Consider the following 26,236-nt stretch of genomic DNA (forward strand, 5'->3'; position numbering starts at 1 on the left):
GAGCTCAAAACTGTAGAGCTACAGCACTGACCCTCAAGGGGCTAAAAAAATTTAGAGCACTGGCAGGTGCTCAAAATATTTGAGAAATTTATGAGGCATAATCAAGACAAGAGTGGGGCGAGTGATGGTTAATTTTTTTTTTTTTCAGATCACTGCCTCATTGCGAGACAGCCAGTGTGGGAAAAATTAAATAAACTGCCAGAGATGTTCTCGTGGACAGTTCCTGTCGATCCACAATATACAAGTTATTAATCACAAAATAACAGTATACAGAGTATACGCAAGGTACTACACAATATACAGTGGACCCCCGGATTAAGACGTCATTGGATTAAGTAATAATTGGATTAAGTAATGTTTTTGCGTCAAAATATTGCTCGGTTAAAGACACTAAACTCGGTTGAAGTCATTCATCCCAAACATGCTAGCATGGCGTGAGTGACCCGGACACTCCATGTACAGCCAGTGTGCCATTGTTTACAAGCCAGTGAGGACGATTCCACATGGTACATGCGATACATTTTGTATTATTCCATTGTTTTTAGTGCTTGTAACTGCTAAATAAGCCACCATGGGCCCAAAGAAAGCTTCTAGTGCCAGCCCTTTGGTAAAGAGGGTGAGAAACACTATATAATTAAGAAAAAGTTTGTAGAAAGATACGAAAGTGGTGGTGGTAGAGTTTGGTAATGATGGTGGTAGTGATGGTAGTAGAGGGTGGCAGTGGTTGTGATGGTAACAGAGGGTGGCAGTATGGGCCAACAGGTCTGCTGCAGTGTTCCTGCTTTCTTATGTACACCAGCCAGGGTACTTCCCCACAAACACCAGCCAGGGTACTTCCTCACACACAAGCCAGGGTACTTCCCCACACACACCAGCCAGGGTACTTCCCCACATACCAGCCAGGGTACTTCCCCCACACACACCAACCAGGGTACTTCCTCACACACCAGCCAGGGTACTTCCTCACACACCAGACAGGGTACTTCCTCACACACCAGCCAGGGTACTTCCTCATATACCAGCCAGGGTAATTCCCCACACACACCAACCAGGGTACTTCCCCACACACCAGCCAGGGTACTTCCCCACACACCAGCCAGGGTACTTCCCCACACACATGATTTGATTTGAGTGGGACTTGCACTTAAGTGAATAGAATTATCAAAGCTTATTGCTTGGGAAGCATTGAAAATTGGGTTGGGCAAATACGATTCTGTTAGTGGGATGGTTAGTGAAAGACCTGCCTAGTATGGGCCAACAGGCCTGCTGCAGTGTTCCTTTTTTCTTATGTGCAAACATTTATGGTTGAAAATAAGAAAAAGTTTTGGAGTGAGATTAACAAGTTAAGAAAGCCTAGAGAACAAATGGATTTGTCAGTTAAAAATAGGAGAGGAGAGTTATTAAATGGAGAGGTAGAGGTATTGGGAAGATGGAAGGAATATTTTGAGGAATTGTTAAATGTTGATGAAGATAGGGAAGCTGTGATTTCGTGTATAGGGCAAGGAGGAATAACATCTTGTAGGAGTGAGGAAGAGCCAGTTGTGAGTGTGGGGGAAGTTCGTGAGGCAGTAGGTAAAATGAAAGGGGGTAAGGCAGCCGGGATTGATGGGATAAAGATAGAAATGTTAAAAGCAGGTGGGGATATAGTTTTGGAGTGGTTGGTGCAATTATTTAATAAATGTATGGAAGAGGGTAAGGTACCTAGGGATTGGCAGAGAGCATGCATAGTTCCTTTGTATAAAGGCAAAGGGGATAAAAGAGAGTGCAAAAATTATAGGGGGATAAGTCTGTTGAGTGTACCTGGTAAAGTGTATGGTAGAGTTATAATTGAAAGAATTAAGAGTAAGACGGAGAATAGGATAGCAGATGAACAAGGAGGCTTTAGGAAAGGTAGGGGGTGTGTGGACCAGGTGTTTACAGTGAAACATATAAGTGAACAGTATTTAGATAAGGCTAAAGAGGTCTTTGTGGCATTTATGGATTTGGAAAAGGCGTATGACAGGGTGGATAGGGGGGCAATGTGGCAGATGTTGCAAGTGTATGGTGTAGGAGGTAGGTTACTGAAAGCAGTGAAGAGTTTTTACGAGGATAGTGAGGCTCAAGTTAGAGTATGTAGGAAAGAGGGAAATTTTTTCCCAGTAAAAGTAGGCCTTAGACAAGGATGTGTGATGTCACCGTGGTTGTTTAATATATTTATAGATGGGGTTGTAAGAGAAGTAAATGCGAGGGTCTTGGCAAGAGGCGTGGAGTTAAAAGATAAAGAATCACACACAAAGTGGGAGTTGTCACAGCTGCTCTTTGCCGATGACACTGTGCTCTTGGGAGATTCTGAAGAGAAGTTGCAGAGATTGGTGGATGAATTTGGTAGGGTGTGCAAAAGAAGAAAATTAAAGGTGAATACAGGAAAGAGTAAGGTTATGAGGATAACAAAAAGATTAGGTGATGAAAGATTGAATATCAGATTGGAGGGAGAGAGTATGGAGGAGGTGAACGTATTCAGATATTTGGGAGTGGACGTGTCAGCGGATGGGTCTATGAAAGATGAGGTGAATCATAGAATTGATGAGGGAAAAAGAGTGAGTGGTGCACTTAGGAGTCTGTGGAGACAAAGAACTTTGTCCTTGGAGGCAAAGAGGGGAATGTATGAGAGTATAGTTTTACCAACGCTCTTATATGGGTGTGAAGCGTGGGTGATGAATGTTGCAGCGAGGAGAAGGCTGGAGGCAGTGGAGATGTCATGTCTGAGGGCAATGTGTGGTGTGAATATAATGCAGAGAATTCGTAGTTTGGAAGTTAGGAGGAGGTGCGGGATTACCAAAACTGTTGTCCAGAGGGCTGAGGAAGGGTTGTTGAGGTGGTTCGGACATGTAGAGAGAATGGAGCGAAACAGAATGACTTCAAGAGTGTATCAGTCTGTAGTGGAAGGAAGGCGGGGTAGGGGTCGGCCTAGGAAGGGTTGGAGGGAGGGGGTAAAGGAGGTTTTGTGTGCGAGGGGCTTGGACTTCCAGCAGGCATGCGTGAGCGTGTTTGATAGGAGTGAATGGAGACAAATGGTTTTTAATACTTGACGTGCTGTTGGAGTGTGAGCAAAGTAACATTTATGAAGGGATTCAGGGAAACCGGCAGGCCGGACTTGAGTCCTGGAGATGGGAAGTACAGTGCCTGCACTCTGAAGGAGGGGTGTTAATGTTGCAGTTTAAAAACTGTAGTGTAAAGCACCCTTCTGGCAAGACAGTGATGGAGTGAATGATGGTGAAAGTTTTTCTTTTTCGGGCCACCCTGCCTTGGTGGGAATCGGCCGGTGTGATAATAAAAAAAAAAAAAAAATAATAATTTATGGTTGAACATCACCCTGACACAGCTGTTGCAGGCTGTGCTGGCAACATCTACAATGACAATGTTGTGTCCCATTTTAGGGAAATCTTAAAGAGATGCCAGAAACAGAGTGCTCTGGACAGATATTTAGTGCCACAGGAGTGCAGTGACTCTCAAGCTGGTCCTAGTGACATTAAAAAACAAAGAAAGGAAGTAACCCTGGAAAAGGACTTAGTGCCTGAAGTCTTTATGGAAGGAGATTCCCCTTCCAAACAATAGTACACCTCCATCCTCTCCCTCCTCCAGTCTCATCACTCATCAGTAAATCTTCAGTAAAGGTAAGAGTCATTTCAGTATTGTTTATTCTGCATGTCTCATTGTCTTCTGTGTAGGAAAATGTATGTTTCATGTAAAAAAATCATTTTAATATTTTTGGGTGTCGAAAATGGATTATGTGGATTTCCATTATTTCTTATGGGGAAAATTAATTCGGACTGAGTCAGATTCGGTATAAGACATGCTCTCTGGAACGGATTAATTACGTTAACCGAGGGTCCACTGTATGTAGCTTCCTCTCACTGTAACAAATATACAAACAGAAGGATGGCAAGAATATACAAATCCTTAAGTCAATCTCGATTTGCATATAAATACTGTCTCCATGATCATGATATTTCAGCACCTATATAAGCACTGTTTTGATAATCATCATATTTCAGCACCAATGATGATGACAAAATTCACAGGAATCGACCGATTTAATCATATTTGCTGGCTTTTTAGAGACTCCCGAGGTAAACAGTTTATACAGATGCGGTGTATAGCCATGTCTTGAGTAGTGCGAACAGTGAATCCCATGGAGTGGTCGCACTATTCAAAATACGTGTAATTTTTGCACACAATTTGAAGACTTTGATGCAAAAAAATATAATTAATTTCACACAAAATCAAAATTTGTCCTATTCAAACTCTCATTAAATTGAAATTCGCACTATTCAAAATCTCACTTAATTTGAAATTCACACTATTAGAACTTTCACTAAATTGGAATTTGCACTATTGGAACTCTCGCTAATCAGTACCTGACTACACGCACTTCTGTGCCATTAACTGTCGTTCACGTACTGCAGAGGTGCCCACCCTAACATTAACTGCATTAGTAACTGATATTAAGGTGAGGAAAGTACAGTCAATAAATCAGAAAGTCAAGTCAAATTAAGTCAAGCCAAAGTCAAGTCAAAGTGACTTACAGTATTTATACAAATAATACAAAACAACACCAAAAATTGCGAAGAAACACAAAATAGTTTAGAGTGAAGTTCTAGCAGGTCGTATTTGTTTGGTCTAGTGCTGAGCTTTGTCCGAGTAGGGAGCTGGGCGTATACCGAGGCTCCACTGTAAATGAATACAAGTTACAGACTTGCCGCCTTCATGCTGTATAATTTCAAGTTCATCTGCAAAGCAATTGCTTTTGCAGCACTGGAAAGTCAAAATATCTTAAGTCAAACCATTGTAAGTCAAGGAGCACCTGCAATATTTTTGTGTGTATTACAATGGTATCTGAGGGTAGATGTGATAAAAAAAAAAGTCTCTTATATGCCAAGTTAGCCCTTAAACGGTCCAAACGTATATACAGTGGACCCCCGGTTAATGAACTTTTTTCACTCCAGAAGTATGTTCAGGTGCCAGTACTGACCGAATTTGTTCCCATAAGAAATATTGTGAAGTAGATTAGTCCATTTCAGACCCCCAAACATACACGTACAAACGCACTTACATAAATACACTTACATAATTGGTCGCATTTGGAGGTGAAAAATGTACATCTTTTTTTTTTTTACATTTGAAAATGTGTAAAAAAAACTTTTATCTACATTGTTTTCTGTGTTATACAGTGGACCCTCGAATTTAGTCGTGCCGTTTCTGTATGCAAAACTACAGTGGACCCCCGCATAACGATTACCTCCGAATGCGACCAATTATGTAAGTGTATTTATGTAAGTGCGTTTGTACGTGTATGTTTGGGGGTCTGAAATGGACTAATCTACTTCACAATATTTCTTATGGGAATAAATTCGGTCAGTACTGGCACCTGAACATACTTACGGAGTGAAAAAATATCGTTAACCGGGGGTCCACTGTATTTTTATCTATAAAATGTATTTTTAGTTAATATTTTTGGGTGTCTGGAATGGTTTAATTGGATTTACATTATTTCCTATGGGAAATATTAACAAAAAATACATTTCATAGATAATAAAAATAGTTTTGTATACAGAAACGGCACGACTAAATTCAAAGGTCCACTGTATTTGAAAATAGGTAAAAAAAAAATAGATCTACTTTTGGAGCATTACGAGCTTGAACGTTGATCTATTTGGACAGTTTAACCCGTAAACGGTCCAAGCAGATCTACGTACACATGTGTAGTGCTACAAAAGTAGATCTAAGTTTTTTTTACATATTTTCAAATATAACAAAAAAAAAAAAGTAGATCAAAGTTTTTTTACACATTTTCAAATGTAGAAAAACAAAAGAAGATCTACTTTTTTTACATACTTTCAAATGTTGAAAAAACGTATATATACGTTTGGACCGTTTACGGGTTAAGGGTTAAAAGTGACTGAACTCGACAAGCAAGGTATGTCTATGAGATAAGATAAGATAAGATTTCGTTCGGATTTTTAACCCCGGAGGGTTAGCCACCCAGGATAACCCAAGAAAGTCAGTGCGTCATCGAGGACTGTCTAACTTATTTCCATTGGGGTCCTTAATCTTGTCCCCCAGGATGCGACCCACACCAGTCGACTAACACCCAGGTACCTATTTGCTGCTAGGTGAACAGGACAACAGGTGTAAGGAAACGTGTCGAATGTTTCCACCCGCCGGGAATCGAACCCGGGCCCTCCGTGTGTGAAGCGGGAGCTTTAGCCACCAGGTTAGGCTCGACAAGCAGTTGGTGTAAGTGTCAACTCTGAGGAGAAAGTGTCGAAGAGAATTAAAAGTGCTACAGCAGTGAACACTTAATTTATTAGAGAACGTGATGGCCTTACTGGTGATGTGGAATTTTTTTTTTACTGGTGTGGACTGACGCTCAAACCAGTGACAGTGGGCCTTCAGGCCAAGCCATCTTCCTGGCCTAGGCCTCTTCAGTTCTATGAAGGCTGAGAGAGGTGAGGAAGCTGGTGAAGATAAATTGGAAAAAAGCAAGAGGATGGTTTAATAAGTGTCAGGAAAGAAGCCATACAATAACTCGTACAATAGCTTTGGCAACGGTTCATACAATAGCTCGTATAATAGCTTATGCAACAGTTCATACAATAACTCGTACATTAGCTTATGCAACGGTTCATACAATAACTCGTACAATAGCTTATGCAATGGTTCATACAATAACTCATACAATAGCTTATGCAATGGTTCATACAATAACTCGTACAATAGCTTATGCAATGGTTCATACAATAGCTCATACAGTGGCTGAAGAAAATTATCCACAAGAGCTAAGCAAGGATCATAAAATAAGCTGGATAAACCAAAGAACGGATTTCTAATGCAGACAAAACTGCATCACAGCATATATAAAAAAAAAAATGTCATCTAGGACTTTCATTGCCACAGAAGAGACAGTAAGCCAGCTCTGTCATTCTGGCTGCAATAAATGCGTTGAAAAGTGAGACACTTATGCAACATCTGGGAATATTTACTGAGGAAATGTGTGGTCACCCAGTTGCTTCTTAACCCTTTCAGGGTCGCCAGGTCCTCTCCGAGACTTGTTCTCAGGGTCGCCCAAATTTCAAAAAAAAAAAAAAATTGTTTTTTTCTTATGAAAAGATAGAGAATCTTTTCCCGATCATAATGACACCAAAAGTATGAAATTTGATGGAACACTTAAGGAATTATGCTTTCGTGAAGTTAGCGGTCTCAACAATGTTTACGTATCGGCGATTTTGCCCACTTTCAGCCCTATTTTCGGCCAATTCCAGTACACTAGTCGACAAAAATCATAACTATATTGCTAGAACTCCATTTATTCTATCGAATGAGTACAAGAAACCACCCATTTACCGATTTCAACTATCCAATACAGTGGTCAGAATTTAGCAATTTTGCCAATTTCACACAAATTTCAAAAGATGCCAATTTCCGAATAGGGTCCAGAATAAACAAGAAAGACATTCCTGGCACTAAAATAACAAGTTCTCTGTTCATTAGTCACGTCTCAAGGCCCCTCTTACATTCTTTTGCTTTCCACTTTGAATTTTTATTCTCACAAAAAAAATAGAAGATTTACTGTTATGCAGACTACTGCATTAGTGTGGAAATGGTATAAATAATATCAGCGCACTTGTGAAAGAATATTAGACTCACCAGTTGATGTGTATTGGACGCTTAGCACGATTTGTTTACTTTTGAACTTCGGTAAAAAATCAAACATTTCTGCTTCTTTGAGCTCAATTTCAGGGTACTTTTCATTGTAAAACCAGTCAAAATCATCTCAATTTCTGTAATATGTCTTCCATTCTATAAAATGAGACCAAGAAAACTAGAATACAAAAATAAATACCATACGAAAATACAGTGCAAAGTCGCTGTTTTAATCGAAAAACACGGTCAAAGTTTTTTTTTCTCATTACGCACTGTGTGCTGCAGGATTTTTTTATACCGTGCTCACTGACCACATAGATCCATTCTTTCATATGTAGGCCTACCAGCTTTCTCTCACTAGATTTGAGGGCGCTAGAATTTAGGCGTACTAGTACGTCAAAAACCCTAGTGCGTAAGCTGTACTAGTACGGCCAAAACCCTGAAAGGGTTAAGCCCAATACAGAGAGAAACAGTGGAAGATGAGGAGGAGTTTGAGAAATCAGTCCCTAGGCCTTGAGTTGAGTGACTGATTGAACACGTGGACTCCCGACTAAGGGACTGATTACCTCAAACTGCTCCTCTTCATCTCCCACAATTTCCTCTCCATACTTGACTGAAGAAGCCACTGGCTGGCCAAACATTTCCTCAATAAAGATACCCAAGCATTGTAAAACTGCCTCTTTCTTCAACCTGTGGATTTTCTAAACTATTTAGGTCACAAATAAATAATTTTTTTAAACGGTACATTGAGCGCTCGGTATAAGCTATGGAGGAGATATTAGTTCTGTTATCGGCCAACTCGGTTATCAGCCAGTTCTGTTATCGGCCAACTCGGTTATCTGCTGTTTTTTCAGTGCCTGGTTATCAGCCGGCTTTTCAGTGCCCGGTTATCAGCCGGTTTTTCAGTGCCCGGTTATCGGCCGTTAACTAGATTATCGGCCGTTTGGGATGTGTCCATCCGCCGGCTGTGGCTGCTTGCGCGTCAGTTTGGCTTTGTCTCTCGGTGGCTGAGGAAGCTTCTGCTCATACATCCAAACATTTCGCTTGTTTACCATTGTTTTTAGCGTTTTTTTTTTTTTTTGCAGTGCAACTGTGAAATAAGTAACCATGGCTCCAAAGAAAGTTCCTGTGGTAAAGAAAGTGAGAAACACCATGGAATTTAAGCGTGACGTGATAGAAAAGTTTGAGAGTGGTATGAAGGTGGTGGAACTTGCCAGGATGTACAGCAAGAATAAATCAACAATTACATCCATCCTGGCAAAGAAAGAACAAATCAGAGATGCTAATGTTGCAAAACGAGTAACTTTTCTAACTAAACAAAGGCCACCAATAATGGAAGAGATGGAAAAGTTATTATTGTGGATTATGGAAAAAGAATTGGTGGGAGACAGTGTTGTGGAGTCTATTGTGAGAAGTCAAGGCAGTTGCATGAGGATCTTGCAAAGAAAATGCCTGGACCAAGTGGTGTAGTTTGTGGATTTATGGCCAGCAAAGGATAGTTTGATAGATTTAAGAAGCATAGTGGCATACACAGTGCTGTAAGGCAAGCTTTTGTAGAGAAACACCGCCCTGACAAAGCTGAAACAAGCTATATCTGCAACATGTTTAGTGGCAAAACCCTGTCCCACTTCAGGGAAATGTTAAACAGATGCCAGAAACAGAGGACTGTGGACAGTTACTTTGTGAGACAGGGGTCCAGTGACTCTCAAGCTGGTCCTAGTGGCATTAAAAGACAAAGAAGGGAAGTACACCTACCATTTGACTTGCGACCTGCTCGACATACCACCACTCGACTTACGACCATGTACAGTGGACCCCCGCTTTACGATCACCTCCCAATGCGACCAATTATGTAAGTGTATTTATGTAAGTGCGTTTGTACGTGTATGTTTGGGGGTCTGAAATGGACTAATCTAATTCACAATATTCCTTATGGGAACAAATTCGTTCAGTACTGGCACCTGAACATACTTCTGGAATGAAATAATATCGTAAACTGGGGGTCCACTGTATTGTATGCCAAACTTCTGGGAAATAAACAACTATTTGTGTTGTACACAGTGTTTATCCTAAACCTTACAGTATACAATACAGTACTAACAGCATAAAAAGAAAGTAAAAAATGAAATAACAAAATAAAACAATAAAATAAAATCATTACAAAAATGTGATATTGATATTCAGTAGTAAGGTTCGACTTACGTCCATTTTGACTTACTACCAGTTGGTCGGAACCAAGCTTGGTCGTAAGTCAGATGGTACGTAACCCCAGAGAAAGCTTTGTTGACTTACTACTGGTTGGTCGTAAGTCAGATGGTACGTAACCCCAGAGAAAGCTTTGTTGACTTACGACCGGTTGGTCGGAACCAAGCTTGGTCGTAAGTCAGATGGTACGTAACCCCAGAGAAAGCTTTGCTACCTATACTACTGGTTGGTCGGAACCAAACTTGGTCGTAAGTTAGATGGTACGTAACCCCAGAGAAAGCTTTGCTACCTATACTACTGGTTGGTCGGAACCAAGCTTGGTCGTAAGTTAGATGGTACGTAACCCCAGAGAAAGCTTTGCTACCTATACTACTGGTTGGTCGGAACCAAGCTTGGTCGTAAGTTAGATGGTACGTAACCCCAGAGAAAGCTTTGCTACATATACTACTGGTTGGTCGGAACCAAGCTTGGTCGTAAGTCAGATGGTACGTAACCCCAGAGAAAGCTTTGCTACCTAAAGTCTTTATGGAGGGGGATTCCCTTCCAAACACTAACTCCTCCCTCTCGCCTTGCTACCTAAAGTCTTTATGGAGGGGGATTCCCCTTCCAAACACTAACCCCTCCCTCTCGCCTCGTCCCTATCTTCCAGAAGTCAACATTATCCTTCAATAAAGGTATGTAATACTTACATAATTGTTAAAAAAAATGATTTTTTTGGAACTTATTTTTGTCTGGAAAGGATTAATTGTGTTTCCATTAATTCTTACAGGAAATATTAATTTGGTTTTCGGCCATTTTGGTTATTGGCCGACCTTCTGGAACAGATTACGGCCGATAACCGGGGGTCCACTGTACATGATACAACATATACAAATATCAATGACATACTACCATATAGAGCGTCACTTGTTATGCTGAGCATTTCCCACAAATTAGGTCAATTTTGTCTCAGGATGCGACCCACACCAGACCACTAACACTCAGGTACCTACTTACTGCTAGGTGAACATGGACAGCAGGTGTAAGGTGACTAACACCCAGGTACTAATTTTACTAAGGGGTGAACAGGGACAGCAAGTATCTTAAGGAAACGCATCCTAACATTTTCCAGCCGTACTGGGGATCGATCCCCAGACTTCAGTGTGAGAGCTGAGTGCGCTAGCAATGAAGTAACGTCAGGAGCGGCTCTACCGTTGTCTGTTTTGCCTTCAAATTATTTTTTTAGGCCTCGCCTCATTGTGCACTTAATAAATGAGTGTAAACATGTTATGGGCTTTTGTAATATATTGTTCAACATTAATTATATATACTGTATACCAGTGTATATACCAATAATATACCAGTGTATATACCACTAATATACCAGTGTATATACCACTAACATACCAGTGTATATACCACTAATATACCAGTGTATATACCACTAATATACCAGTGTATATACCACTAATATACCAGTGTATATACCACTAATATACTAGTGTATATACCAATAATATACCAGTGTATATACCACTAATATACCAGTATATATACCACCAATATACCAGTGTATATACCACTAATATACCAGTGTATATACCACTAATATACCAGTATATATACCACTAATACACCAGTATATATACCACTAATACACCAGTATATATACCACTAATATACCAGTATATATACCACCAATATACCAGTGTATATACCACTAATATACCAGTATATATATATCTGTAATATACCAGTATATATACCACTAATATACCAGTATATATACCACTAATATACCAGTATATATACCACTAATATACCAGTGTATATACCAGTATATATACCACTAATATACCAGTATATATACCACTAATATACCAGTGTATATACCACTAATATACCAGTATATATACCACTAATATACCAGTGTATATACCACTAATATACCAGTATAGATACCACTAACATACCAGTGTATATACCACTAATATACCAGTATATATACCACTAAAATACCAGTGTACATACCACTAATATACCAGTACATATATACCACTAATATACCAGCATATATACCACTAATATACCAGTATATATGCCACTAATATACCAGTGTATATACCACTAATATACCAGTATATATACCAATATACCAGTGTATATACCACCAATATACCAGTATATATACCACTAATATACCAGTATATATACCACTAATATACCAGTATACCACTAATATACCAGTATATATACCACTAACATACCAGTATATATACCACTAATATACAAGTATATATACCACTAATATACCAGTGTATATACCACTAATATACCAGTATATATACCACTAATATACCAGTATATATACCACTAATATACCAGTATATATATCACCAATATACCAGTATATATACCACTAATATACCAGTGTATATACCACCAATATACCAGTATATATACCACTAATATACCAGTATATATACCACCAATATACCAGTATATATACCACTAATATACCAGTATATATACCACTAATATACCAGTATATATACCACTAATATACCAGTATATATACCACTAATATACCAGTATATATACCACTAATATACCATTATATATACCACTAATATACCATTATATATACCACTAATATACCAGTATATATACCACTAATATACCAGTATATATACCAATATACCAGTATATATACCACTAATATACCAGTATATATACCACTAATATACCAGTATATATACCACTAATATACCAGTATATATACCACTAATATACCAGTATATATACCACTAATATACCAGTATATATCTCAGTAGTAGTAACCAGTTACCAGTCTCAGTAGTAGTAACCAGTTACCAGTAACCTGTCCGTTGACTCAACGACCAACCGTCTTGAGTCACGGTCTGTGCTGAGCTGACATTATTTCAAAAGACCCACTACGGGGTACTGGCCAGCCGGCTAGTCAGTTTGACGAGTGTAACCAAGGAGATAGGTAACGGCTGCGGGCTCCCTCCACATAACAGCAATTATAAGTAATAACAGCCTACGTGAGTATTTCTACCCTAATCCACGTATCGAACTCCCACATGATAAATGGTGTACAGCGGTGTGGAGCGTGGATTTACGTTTTTAAGGGTAATTCAAGGCGTTTGAAGACTGTTGTGAGTAGCCGGCAGGGTCATAGGTGAATCGTCACCCACCAGCCACTACCCGCCCGCACCACCTCGAGCCACCAGCTATACCCTCGCGCACCACCAGCCAGCAGTCGCCTACTCCCCTCAAACCTATTGCCTGCAAGCCTGTTGCAGCCGTTTCAAGCTTCCTGGCTTAGTTCGTGTGCTAATTGCTTCAATCTCCGAGGGGTTGACCCGGATTTGCAATTAAGCCAGTCAGTAAGCCAGACTGTGGAAGTGAACGCCAGTCAGCCTATCATCCAGCCTGTCTCCTGTCATCCAACTGCTCCTCCGTGCTTTGTGCATCGTTACACGTCTTCCAGTCATCCATTCTCGTGGGGTAAGCCAGTCAGCCAACCCAGCTTCTAACCCAGCTGAGAGAGAGAAGTAAGCCACGCAGTAAGAAGTAAGCCAAGTTCCTCTGAGGTATTGTTTATATCGCTTTGTGCTCCCTGTTGGATGCTAGGAGTGGTTTTTACCATTCCTGTGGCATAGAGTGGGTTTTAAGCCACCTTCGTGGGTAGTGGAGTGAGCGCGTCCGCCAGAGAGTCGTCCCCCCCCACCACTCTCTTCCACTACCCGGGGTGCGCGGCAGAGCCCCAGCGTCCACCCCCCACTCTCTCCCACCAGCCATCCACTCATCTACCTGTGGTTGTTTGTACCCTTGTATCGGGTCCTAGTACTGTTTCGGCTCACATAATTGGTCAAGAGATTGTAGCTGGTGCCAACGAGATAAAGCCAGTTATGTGAGTTCGCCTAGAATGCACATTTCTTCACGACAACAGTGTGAGTGGAGGAGGAAACCCCCCCCCCGCCCCGTCACCAGTACACACCGCCCGCCCACAGGACAACACTTTCTTCCCGTCACCAGTAATCACCCGTCTACTACTCCCGACTTCAGTGATAATTTTTTTTTCTTGAGACATTTTTCTTGCATTTAAAGACATTTGCGTGTGTGAGACATTTATAGTAAATTGTTTGTGTACTCTAAACCTTGTGTTTTCAGTTTTTCTTTGACTCGTTAATTTTTACAATATTTTTCAGTGTTTTTATTTATCTTATAATTTTTATTCTGTGTTTTTCTTTATGCTACTCCTGTCTGTAGTAAGTATTATTGTGTAGTGTACCAGTCAGTCACTCTGTGTGAAGTGATTCATTTTTTTTTTTATTGTATTCTTTCAGTATACCAAATTATCCATTTATTTCTATGTGTGTCTTTTTTTTTCGTATGCCAGCAGTGTCTCATTCCTCTAATTTTTTTCGCAGACTGTGTACCATTATTTTTGCCAGCAAATTTTTGTCGTATCAGTCACAGCAAGATTTTGTTGTATTAGTCACAGCAGGAATTTGTTGTAAGAATAAATTAATACTGTTGGGTGCTCCGTCACTGTAAGTGTTATATTACCTGTTTTGTTCCTGTGTTTTATTTTTTATATTCTTGAACAAATTCACTCTTGATGCAATTTCAATTACTTTTAACGTAAAGTGTTTTTCTTACTCTGTTTGAGTAAATTGTTTTGTCTAATTTACAATTAAGAGTTACAGTGTTCAATCAGTTTATTTTTTTGGTCTTCATATTTTAATTCATTATTTTACCTGAGTTTTCCCAGTGACACTTTATTACTGCAGTGATTATTTCTATACTTTATTTTGTTGCACTTGTTCTGAAGTGAATTATTTTGTTGAACTGTTCTGCAGTGAATTATTTTCTTTTATTGCTATTTTTATGATTTATAATTTAATTTTGTCTATGCATTCTTAGAAAATACTTAAATTTCCCAGTTAACAATTTAATAATTTTATTTTACACTTTCACATTGATTTAAATAATTTAATTAATTAATTTTTTATTAGCAAGAGTAAAGACAGCTCATTTTGAATTTAATTCAGTCTCCAGTAATATTTTTACTTGTATATTTCAATGTAAATTTTTTTTTCTTGGTCAATAGTCCTTTAAATTGAGTTTTCCTTCCTCTTGCAGTGTATTTAGACATTATTCTGCAGAATTAGTTGTATATCTTTTCATTTCAATTCTAGAATTTTATATCATTTTATTGTTCATTATTTTTGCTTATTTGTTCTCGTGTTACTTTGCCATTATGTCTCACATACCGTCAAGTGATACTTTAGTGAATGTCGACACTCAGACCTCTCAGGCTATTGCTGCTCCTGTCATCAGTCCTCACATTCCCTTACTGACTGACAGACAATACCTAGCCCTCGAGCAATGTGTTTGTTCTCACAGCTTGTATCTGAGATTTGTTAAAGTGCTGCGAAATGTGAAGTTCAGATTAAGTTCCTATAGATCCGTGAATTACTTATTAACGTAGCCGAGCGGTCAGGCACTAGTAATACTGTCACTCCTGTCTGGACTCCAGCCACAATATCATGCACGCAGGATAGTGCTACTATCCTTGCGATGGCGACTTGTTCAAGTATTCGTTCCTTCCCAGGGGACGCTTTGAGAAGAACTTTACTTGCAACGAGTTATGCCATCTCTTGCTGATGCCACAAGCCGTGCAGAAAGACGTTTCTGTGGCTAGTGTGCTCACTTGAGTGTTGTTGTTGTCCCTTGTGTTTCAGATTGTGATCCCATCCTAGTTGACAGTAATCAGTGCATTGTAAGAAGTTATTTCTCGAGTAACTTCCACGTTGTTAAAGTTTGTAAGTGTAGTTTCTTTATAGTTGATACCTCGTGTCAGTGCGACTCAGTATATCAGCATTGTTCACCGTGTTCATTGTGCTTGTAGTTTGAGATAGTAGATTCGTTCTCCCTTGCTCATATTGCGTGTTATAGCGTTAATTTTTCAACCGGGGGGAGTATCCACTTCACCGAGTTTGTTCATTCCTCCAGTAAGAAAGAACAGATCCCATGTGTTCTGGTGATTCGATTCCTGCTCCAGGAAGATCTTATTCTGACTGTGAAGCCACCAGCTCCCATCAGTGACTTTCTCATGAACCAAGAATTACTGTACCGAACAGCCGAGTTGGGTACTCCTAGCAGAAGAGTATACCAGTTAGTAATTCCACAGTCACTAGTGAATGTAGCCTTACAGCTAGTTCACGATGTACCAGGTGTTGCACACCCTGGTATGGATCGTTCAGTAAAACAAGCCAGATTGAAATACTTTTGGCCTCGTATGGCAACTGATATTTCTGAGTATGTTAAGAAATGTAGTGTCTGCATGCAATATAAAGGCAATGCTAATGGTCCTAATCCAATCCAAGTGTATCCAACTACTAGCGAACCTTGGGAAAGAGTTGCGCTAGATTTGTTAACTAATTTCCGATGTTCCCTCCAAGGTAACAAACATCTGTGTGTTATGGCAGACCATTTCACCAGATATTGCGAGTTAGTTCCTATTGCAGACAAGACTGCCGAGACAGTAGCCAAAGCGTTTAAAGAACGCATTATCTGCAGGCATACCACTCCTAAGTCCCTAGTAACAGATAATGGAGGTGAATTCTGTAATGAAATTCTTGAAAATTTGTGTACCTTGTACAAGATCTCTAAATCCACCATTGTTCCTCATCATCCTGCCAGCAATGGGTTAGCGGAACGAACCAATAAGAAAGTACTTGATGTCTTGAGAGCCACTATCAATCCCAACAGTGAAACTTGGGATGAAGTTATACCTGATGTGCAGTGTGCTATAAATTCTGCTTACAATGTTTCTATAGGTGACACTCCACATTATGCATTGTATGGTGTAGATAAACGTTTGCCTTATGAGTTGTTATATTCTAATCCGAAACCAAATTACAACCCTGATGATTTTGTAGCAACTCGTACCAGCTTAGCTCAAAGTGTTTTTAGAAGAATCCGTGAAACACTTCATAAATCAACAGCAGAATTTACAAGAGTCGCAAATACTCGAGTAAAGCCATCCAAAATCAAAGTAGGTTCGAGAGTTATGCTGACTAACTTTAACAAAACGTCTGCAATGCCAAAGCTTGATCAAAAGTTTGTTGGTCCTTATCGAGTAGTTGAACATATCACTGGTAATAAGTATAAGGTTAGAGAGATTAGTACTGGTCAGTATAAAGAATCGCATTTGGATCATATGAAGTTAGTATGTGATGATAATGATGTTCCAACCCAGACTAATGTGACAGACTCTGACAATCCTCCTGATCCTGTACTCTCTTCCTCTGATACTCAGTCAGATGATCAACCTGAATGTCGTTATTCCCTACGTACACGACAGGTATTGAGAAATCCTCAAGTATCATTTGTAACTTCCAATTCAGATTTGCCTCAAATACAGCATGAGTTAGCCAATGCTACAGAGTTTGATCCCCCTAGAGATGACACCCATTCTGCATATGCCAATCTTACCCTAGCAGAGTTGGGGTTAAATGTAAATAACCTGTATAGATGAATAGTTACAGTATCAACTTATCAGTATTCAAGAATTATTTTTTTTTGTGTTCATGTTCTCTCCGCATTCTGAGAGTTAACAGTTAGATTTGCGTGCACCGAATCTGCCTTTCTGTTAAACACTCTTTCTTTGTATATATTCCTTCCTCAGAATCCGTAGATCACATGAATACAGATCGATCGATCAAAATTTTTGATTTTATCACTTGTAATCTCAACGTAGAGTTCGTTGTTCATTTGTTGAGTTTTAAGTTGTACTATAGTATACCTTGTATTACATTACAGTTTCAGTTACGTAAGCTTTCATTCCAATGTTCTACTTATGTATCTATAATGTTTCATGTTGTGTACTTTGACATTGTATAGAATCAGCCCAAGCCGTATACCTGCCATCTCTAGTTTGTATTAGTTGTATGTCGGGACGACATACGTTAGCGTCGCCGAGCTCTCAGTAGTAGTAACCAGTTACCAGTCTCAGTAGTAGTAACCAGTTACCAGTAACCTGTCCGTTGACTCAACGACCAACCGTCTTGAGTCACGGTCTGTGCTGAGCTGACATTATTTCAAAAGACCCACTACGGGGTACTGGCCAGCCGGCTAGTCAGTTTGACGAGTGTAACCAAGGAGATAGGTAACGGCTGCGGGCTCCCTCCACATAACAGCAATTATAAGTAATAACAGCCTACGTGAGTATTTCTACCCTAATCCACGTATCGAACTCCCACATGATATATATACCACTAATATACCAGTATATATACCACTAATATACCAGTATATATACCACTAATATACCAGTATATATACCACTAATACACCAGTATATATGCCACCAATATACCAGTATATATACCACTAATATACCAGTATATATGCCACCAATATTCCAGTATATATACCACCAATATACCAGTATATATACCACTAATATACCAGTATATATACCACTAATATACCAGTATATATACCACTAATATACCAGTATATATACCACTAATATACCAGTATATATACCACTAATATACCAGTATATATACCACTAATATACCAGTATATATACCACCAATATACCAGTATATATACCACTAATATACCAGTATATATACCACTAATATACCAGTATATATACCACTAATATACCAGTGTAAATACCACTAATATACCAGTATATATACCAATAATATACCAGTATATATACCACTAATATACCAGTATATATACCACTAATATACCAGTATATATACCACTAATATACCAGTATATATACCAATATACCAGTATATATACCACTAATATACCAGTATATATACCACTAATATACCAGTGTATATACCACTAATATACCAGTATATATACCACTAATATACCAGTATATATACCACTAATATACCAGTGTATATACCACTAATATACCAGTATATATACCACTAATATACCAGTGTATATACCACTAATATACCAGTATATATACCACTAACATACCAGTGTATATACCACTAATATACCAGTATATATACCACTAAAATACCAGTGTACATACCACTAATATACCAGTACATATATACCACTAATATACCAGTATATATACCACTAATATACCAGTATATATGCCACTAATATACCAGTGTATATACCACTAATATACCAGTATAAATACCAATATACCAGTGTATATACCACCAATATACCAGTATATATACCACTAATATACCAGTATATATACCACTAATATACCAGTATATATACCACTAATATACCAGTATATATACCACTAACATACCAGTATATATACCACTAATATACAAGTATATATACCACTAATATACCAGTATATATACCACTAATATACCAGTATATATACCACTAATATACCAGTATATATACCACTAATATACCAGTATATATATCACCAATATACCAGTATATATACCACTAATATACCAGTGTATATACCACCAATATACCAGTATATATACCACTAATATACCAGTATATATACCACCAATATACCAGTATATATACCACTAATATACCAGTATATATACCACTAATATACCAGTATATATACCACTAATATACCAGTATATATACCACTAATATACCATTATATATACCACTAATATACCATTATATATACCACTAATATACCAGTATATATACCACTAATATACCAGTATATATACCAATATACCAGTATATATACCACTAATATACCAGTATATATACCACTAATATACCAGTATATATACCAGTATATATACCACTAATATACCAGTATATATACCACTAATATACCAGTATATATACCACTAATATACCAGTATATATACCACTAATATACCAGTATATATACAACTAATATACCAGTATATATGCCACCAATATACCAGTATATATACCACTAATATACCAGTATATATGCCACCAATATTCCAGTACATATACCACCAATATACCAGTATATATACCACTAATATACCAGTATATATACCACTAATATACCAGTATATATACCACTAATATACCAGTATATATACCAGTATATATACCAGTATATATACCACTAATATACCAGTATATATACCACTAATATACCAGTATATATACCACTAATATACCAGTATATATACCACCAATATACCAGTATATATACCACTAATATACCAGTATATATACCACTAATATACCAGTATATATACCACTAATATACCAGTGTATATACCACTAATATACCAGTATATATACCACTAATATACCAGTATATATACCACTAATATACCAGTATATATACCACTAATATACCAGTATATATACCAATATACCAGTATATATACCACTAATATACCAGTATATATACCACTAATATACCAGTATATATACCACTAATATACCAGTGTATATACCACTAATATACCAGTATATATACCACTAATATACCAGTATATATACCACTAATATACCAGTGTATATACCACTAATATACCAGTATATATACCACTAATATACCAGTGTATATACCACTAATATACCAGTATATATACCACTAACATACCAGTGTATATACCACTAATATACCAGTATATATACCACTAAAATACCAGTGTACATACCACTAATATACCAGTACATATATACCACTAATATACCAGTATATATACCACTAATATACCAGTATATATGCCACTAATATACCAGTGTATATACCACTAATATACCAGTATATATACCAATATACCAGTGTATACACCACCAATATACCAGTATATATACCACTAATATACCAGTATATATACCACTAATATACCAGTATATATACCACTAATATACCAGTATATATACCACTAACATACCAGTATATATACCACTAATATACAAGTATATATACCACTAATATACCAGTGTATATACCACTAATATACCAGTATATATACCACTAATATACCAGTATATATACCACTAATATACCAGTATATATATCACCAATATACCAGTATATATATACCACTAATATACCAGTGTATATACCACCAATATACCAGTATATATACCACTAATATACCAGTATATATACCACCAATATACCAGCATATATACCACTAATATACCAGTATATATACCACTAATATACCAGTATATATACCACTAATATACCAGTATATATACCACTAATATACCATTATATATACCACTAATATACCATTATATATACCACTAATATACCAGTATATATACCACTAATATACCAGTATATATACCAATATGCCAGTATATATACCAATATACCAGTATATATACCAATATACCAGTATATATACCACTAATATACCAGTATATATACCACTAATATACCAGTATATATACCACTAATATACCAGTATATATACCACTAATATACCAGTATATATACCACTAATATACCAGTATATATACCACTAATATACCAGTATATATACCACTAATATACCAGTATATATGCCACCAATATACCAGTATATATACCACTAATATACCAGTATATATGCCACCAATATACCAGTATACCACCAATATACCAGTATATATACCACTAATATACCAGTATATATACCACTAATATACCAGTATATATACCACTAATATACCAGTATATATACCACTAATATACCAGTATACATACCACTAATATACCAGTATATATACCACTAATATACCAGTATATATACCACCAATATACCAGTATATATACCACCAATATACCAGTATATATACCACCAATATACCAGTATATATACCACTAATATACCAGTATATATACCACCAATATACCATTATATATGCCACCAATATACCAGTATATATACCACCAGTATATATACCACCAATATGCCAGTATATATACCACTAATATACCAGTATATATACCACTAATATACCACTAATATACCAGTATATATACCAGTAATATACCAGTATATATACCACTAATATACCAGTATATATGCCACCAATATACCAGTATATATACCACTAATATACCAGTATATATGCCACCAATATACCAGTATACCACCAATATACCAGTATATATACCACTAATATACCAGTATATATACCACTAATATACCAGTATATATACCACTAATATACCAGTATATATACCACTAATATACCAGTATACATACCACTAATATACCAGTATATATACCACTAATATACCAGTATATATACCACCAATATACCAGTATATATACCACCAATATACCAGTATATATACCACCAATATACCAGTATATATACCACTAATATACCAGTATATATACCACCAATATACCAGTATATATGCCACCAATATACCAGTATATATACCACCAGTATATATACCACCAATATGCCAGTATATATACCACTAATATACCAGTATATATACCACTAATATACCACTAATATACCAGTATATATACCAGTAATATACCAGTATATATACCAGTAATATACCAGTATATATACCACTAATATACCACTAATATACCAGTATATATACCAGTAATATACCAGTATATATACCAGTAATATACCAGTATATATACCACTAATATACCACTAATATACCAGTATATATACCAGTAATATACCAGTATATATACCAGTAATATACCAGTATATATACCACTAATATACCACTAATATACCAGTATATATACCACTAATATACCAGTATATATACCACTAATATACCAGTATATATATCACCAATATACCAGTATATATACCACTAATATACCAGTGTATATACCACCAATATACCAGTATATATACCACTAATATACCAGTATATATACCACCAATATACCAGTATATATACCACTAATATACCAGTATATATACCACTAATATACCAGTATATATACCACTAATATACCAGTATATATACCACTAATATACCATTATATATACCACTAATATACCATTATATATACCACTAATATACCAGTATATATACCACTAATATACCAGTATATATACCAATATGCCAGTATATATACCAATATACCAGTATATATACCAATATACCAGTATATATACCACTAATATACCAGTATATATACCACTAATATACCAGTATATATACCACTAATATACCAGTATATATACCACTAATATACCAGTATATATACCACTAATATACCAGTATATATACCACTAATATACCAGTATATATGCCACCAATATACCAGTATATATACCACTAATATACCAGTATATATGCCACCAATATACCAGTATACCACCAATATACCAGTATATATACCACTAATATACCAGTATATATACCACTAATATACCAGTATATATACCACTAATATACCAGTATATATACCACTAATATACCAGTATACATACCACTAATATACCAGTATGTATACCACCAATATACCAGTATATATACCACCAATATACCAGTATATATACCACCAATATACCAGTATATATACCACTAATATACCAGTATATATACCACTAATATACCAGTATATATACCACTAATATACCAGTATATATACCACCAATATACCAGTATATATACCACCAATATACCAGTATATATACCAGCAATATACCAGTATATATACCACCAATATACCAGTATATATACCACCAATATACCAGTATATATACCACCAATATACCAGTATATATACCACTAATATACCAGTATATATACCACCAATATACCAGTATATATACCACTAATATACCAGTATATATACCACTAATATACCAGTATATATACCACTAATATACCAGTATATATACCACGAATATACCAGTATATATACCACCAATATACCAGTATATATGCCACCAATATACCACCAATATACCAGTATATATATACTACTAATATACCAGTATATATACCACTAATATACCAGTATATATACAACCAATATACCAGTATATATGCCACCAATATACCACCAATATACCAGTATATATACCACTAATATACCAGTATATATACCACCAATATACCAGTATATATGCCACCAATATACCACCAATATACCAGTATATATACCACTAATATACCAGTATATATACCACCAATATACCAGTATATATGCCACCAATATACCACCAATATGCCAGTATATATACCACTAATATACCAGTATATATACCAATATACCAGTATATATACCACTAATATACCAGTATATATACCACCAATATACCAGTATATATACCACTAATATACCAGTATATATACCACCAATATACCAGTGTATATACCACTAATATACCAGTATATATACCACCAATATACCAGTATATATACCACCAATATACCACCAATATGCCAGTATATATACCACTAATATACCAGTATATATACCACTAATATACCAGTATATATACCACCAATATACCAGTATATATACCACTAATATACCAGTATATATACCACTAATATACCAGTATATATACCACTAATATACCAGTATATATACCACCAATATACCAGTATATATACCACCAATATACCAGTATATATACCACTAATATACCAGTATATATACCACTAATATACCAGTATATATACCACCAATATACCAGTATATATACCACCAATATACCAGTATATATACCACCAATATACCAGTATATATACCACCAATATACCAGTATATATACCACTAATATACCAGTATATATACTACCAATATACCAGTATATATACCACTAATATACCAGTATATATACCACTAATATACCAGTATATATACCACTAATATACCAGTATATGTACCACTAATATACCAGTATATATACCACCAATATACCAGTATATATGCCACCAATATACCACCAATATACCAGTATATATACTACTAATATACCAGTATATATACCACTAATATACCAGTATATATACCACCAATATACCAGTATATATGCCACCAATATACCACCAATATACCAGTATATATACCACTAATATACCAGTATATATACCACCAATATACCTGTATATATGCCACCAATATACCACCAATATACCAGTATATATACCACTAATATACCAGTATATATACCACCAATATACCAGTATATATGCCACCAACATACCACCAATATGCCAGTATATATACCACTAATATACCAGTATATATACCACCAATATACCAGTATATATACCACTAATATACCAGTATATATACCACCAATATACCAGTATATATACCACTAATATACCAGTATATATACCACCAATATACCAGTATATATGCCACCAATATACCACCAATATGCCAGTATATATACCACTAATATACCAGTATATATACCACCAATATACCAGTATATATACCACTAATATACCAGTATATATACCACCAATATACCAGTATATATACCACTAATATACCAGTATATATACCACCAATATACCAGTATATATACCACCAATATACCAGTATATATACCACCAATATACCAGTATATATACCACCAATATACCAGTATATATACCACCAATATACCAGTATATATACCACTAATATACCAGTATATATACCACTAATATACCAGTATATATACCACCAATATACCAGTATATATACCACCAATATACCTGTATATATACCACCAATATACCAGTATATATACCACTAATATACCAGTATATATACCACCAATATACCAGTATATATACCACTAATACACCAGTATATATACCACTAATATACCAGTATATATACCACCAATATACCAGTATATATACCACCAATATACCAGTATATATACCACCAATATACCAGTATATATACCACTAATATACCAGTATATATACCACCAATATACCAGTATATATACCACCAATATACCAGTATATATACCACCAATATACCAGTATATATACCACTAATATACCAGTATATATACCACCAATATACCAGTATATATACCACTAATATACCAGTATATATACCACTAATATACCAGTATATATACCACCAATATACCAGTATATATACCAACAATATACCAGTATATATACCACCAATATACCAGTATATATACCACTAATATACCAGTATATATACCACCAATATACCAGTATATATGCCACCAATATACCAGTATATATACCACCAGTATATATACCACCAATATGCCAGTATATATACCACTAATATACCAGTATATATACCACTAATATACCACTAATATACCAGTATATATACCAGTAATATACCAGTATATATACCAGTAATATACCAGTATATATACCACTAATATACCACTAATATAC

General features: G+C 36.1%; 1 protein-coding gene across 2 annotated transcripts in view; it reads right to left on the reverse strand.

Moving 5' to 3' along the window:
* MED20 (Mediator complex subunit 20) overlaps positions 1–26,236 on the reverse strand; it is a 69,302-nt gene that overhangs the window by 41,729 nt on the left and 1,337 nt on the right. Inside the window, exon 2 of one of the 2 annotated variants that reach the window (XM_070080140.1) lies at positions 6,369–6,497. The exons of the other annotated variant lie outside the window; for it this stretch is intronic. The gene's annotated coding sequence lies outside the window, so the exon portion shown is untranslated. The remainder of the gene's footprint in view (positions 1–6,368; positions 6,498–26,236) is intronic. 2 annotated transcript variants of the gene reach the window in all.

The sequence above is a fragment of the Cherax quadricarinatus genome, unplaced genomic scaffold (assembly GCF_038502225.1).
Source record: "Cherax quadricarinatus isolate ZL_2023a unplaced genomic scaffold, ASM3850222v1 Contig171, whole genome shotgun sequence".
Classification (NCBI taxonomy): Eukaryota; Metazoa; Arthropoda; class Malacostraca; order Decapoda; family Parastacidae; genus Cherax; species Cherax quadricarinatus.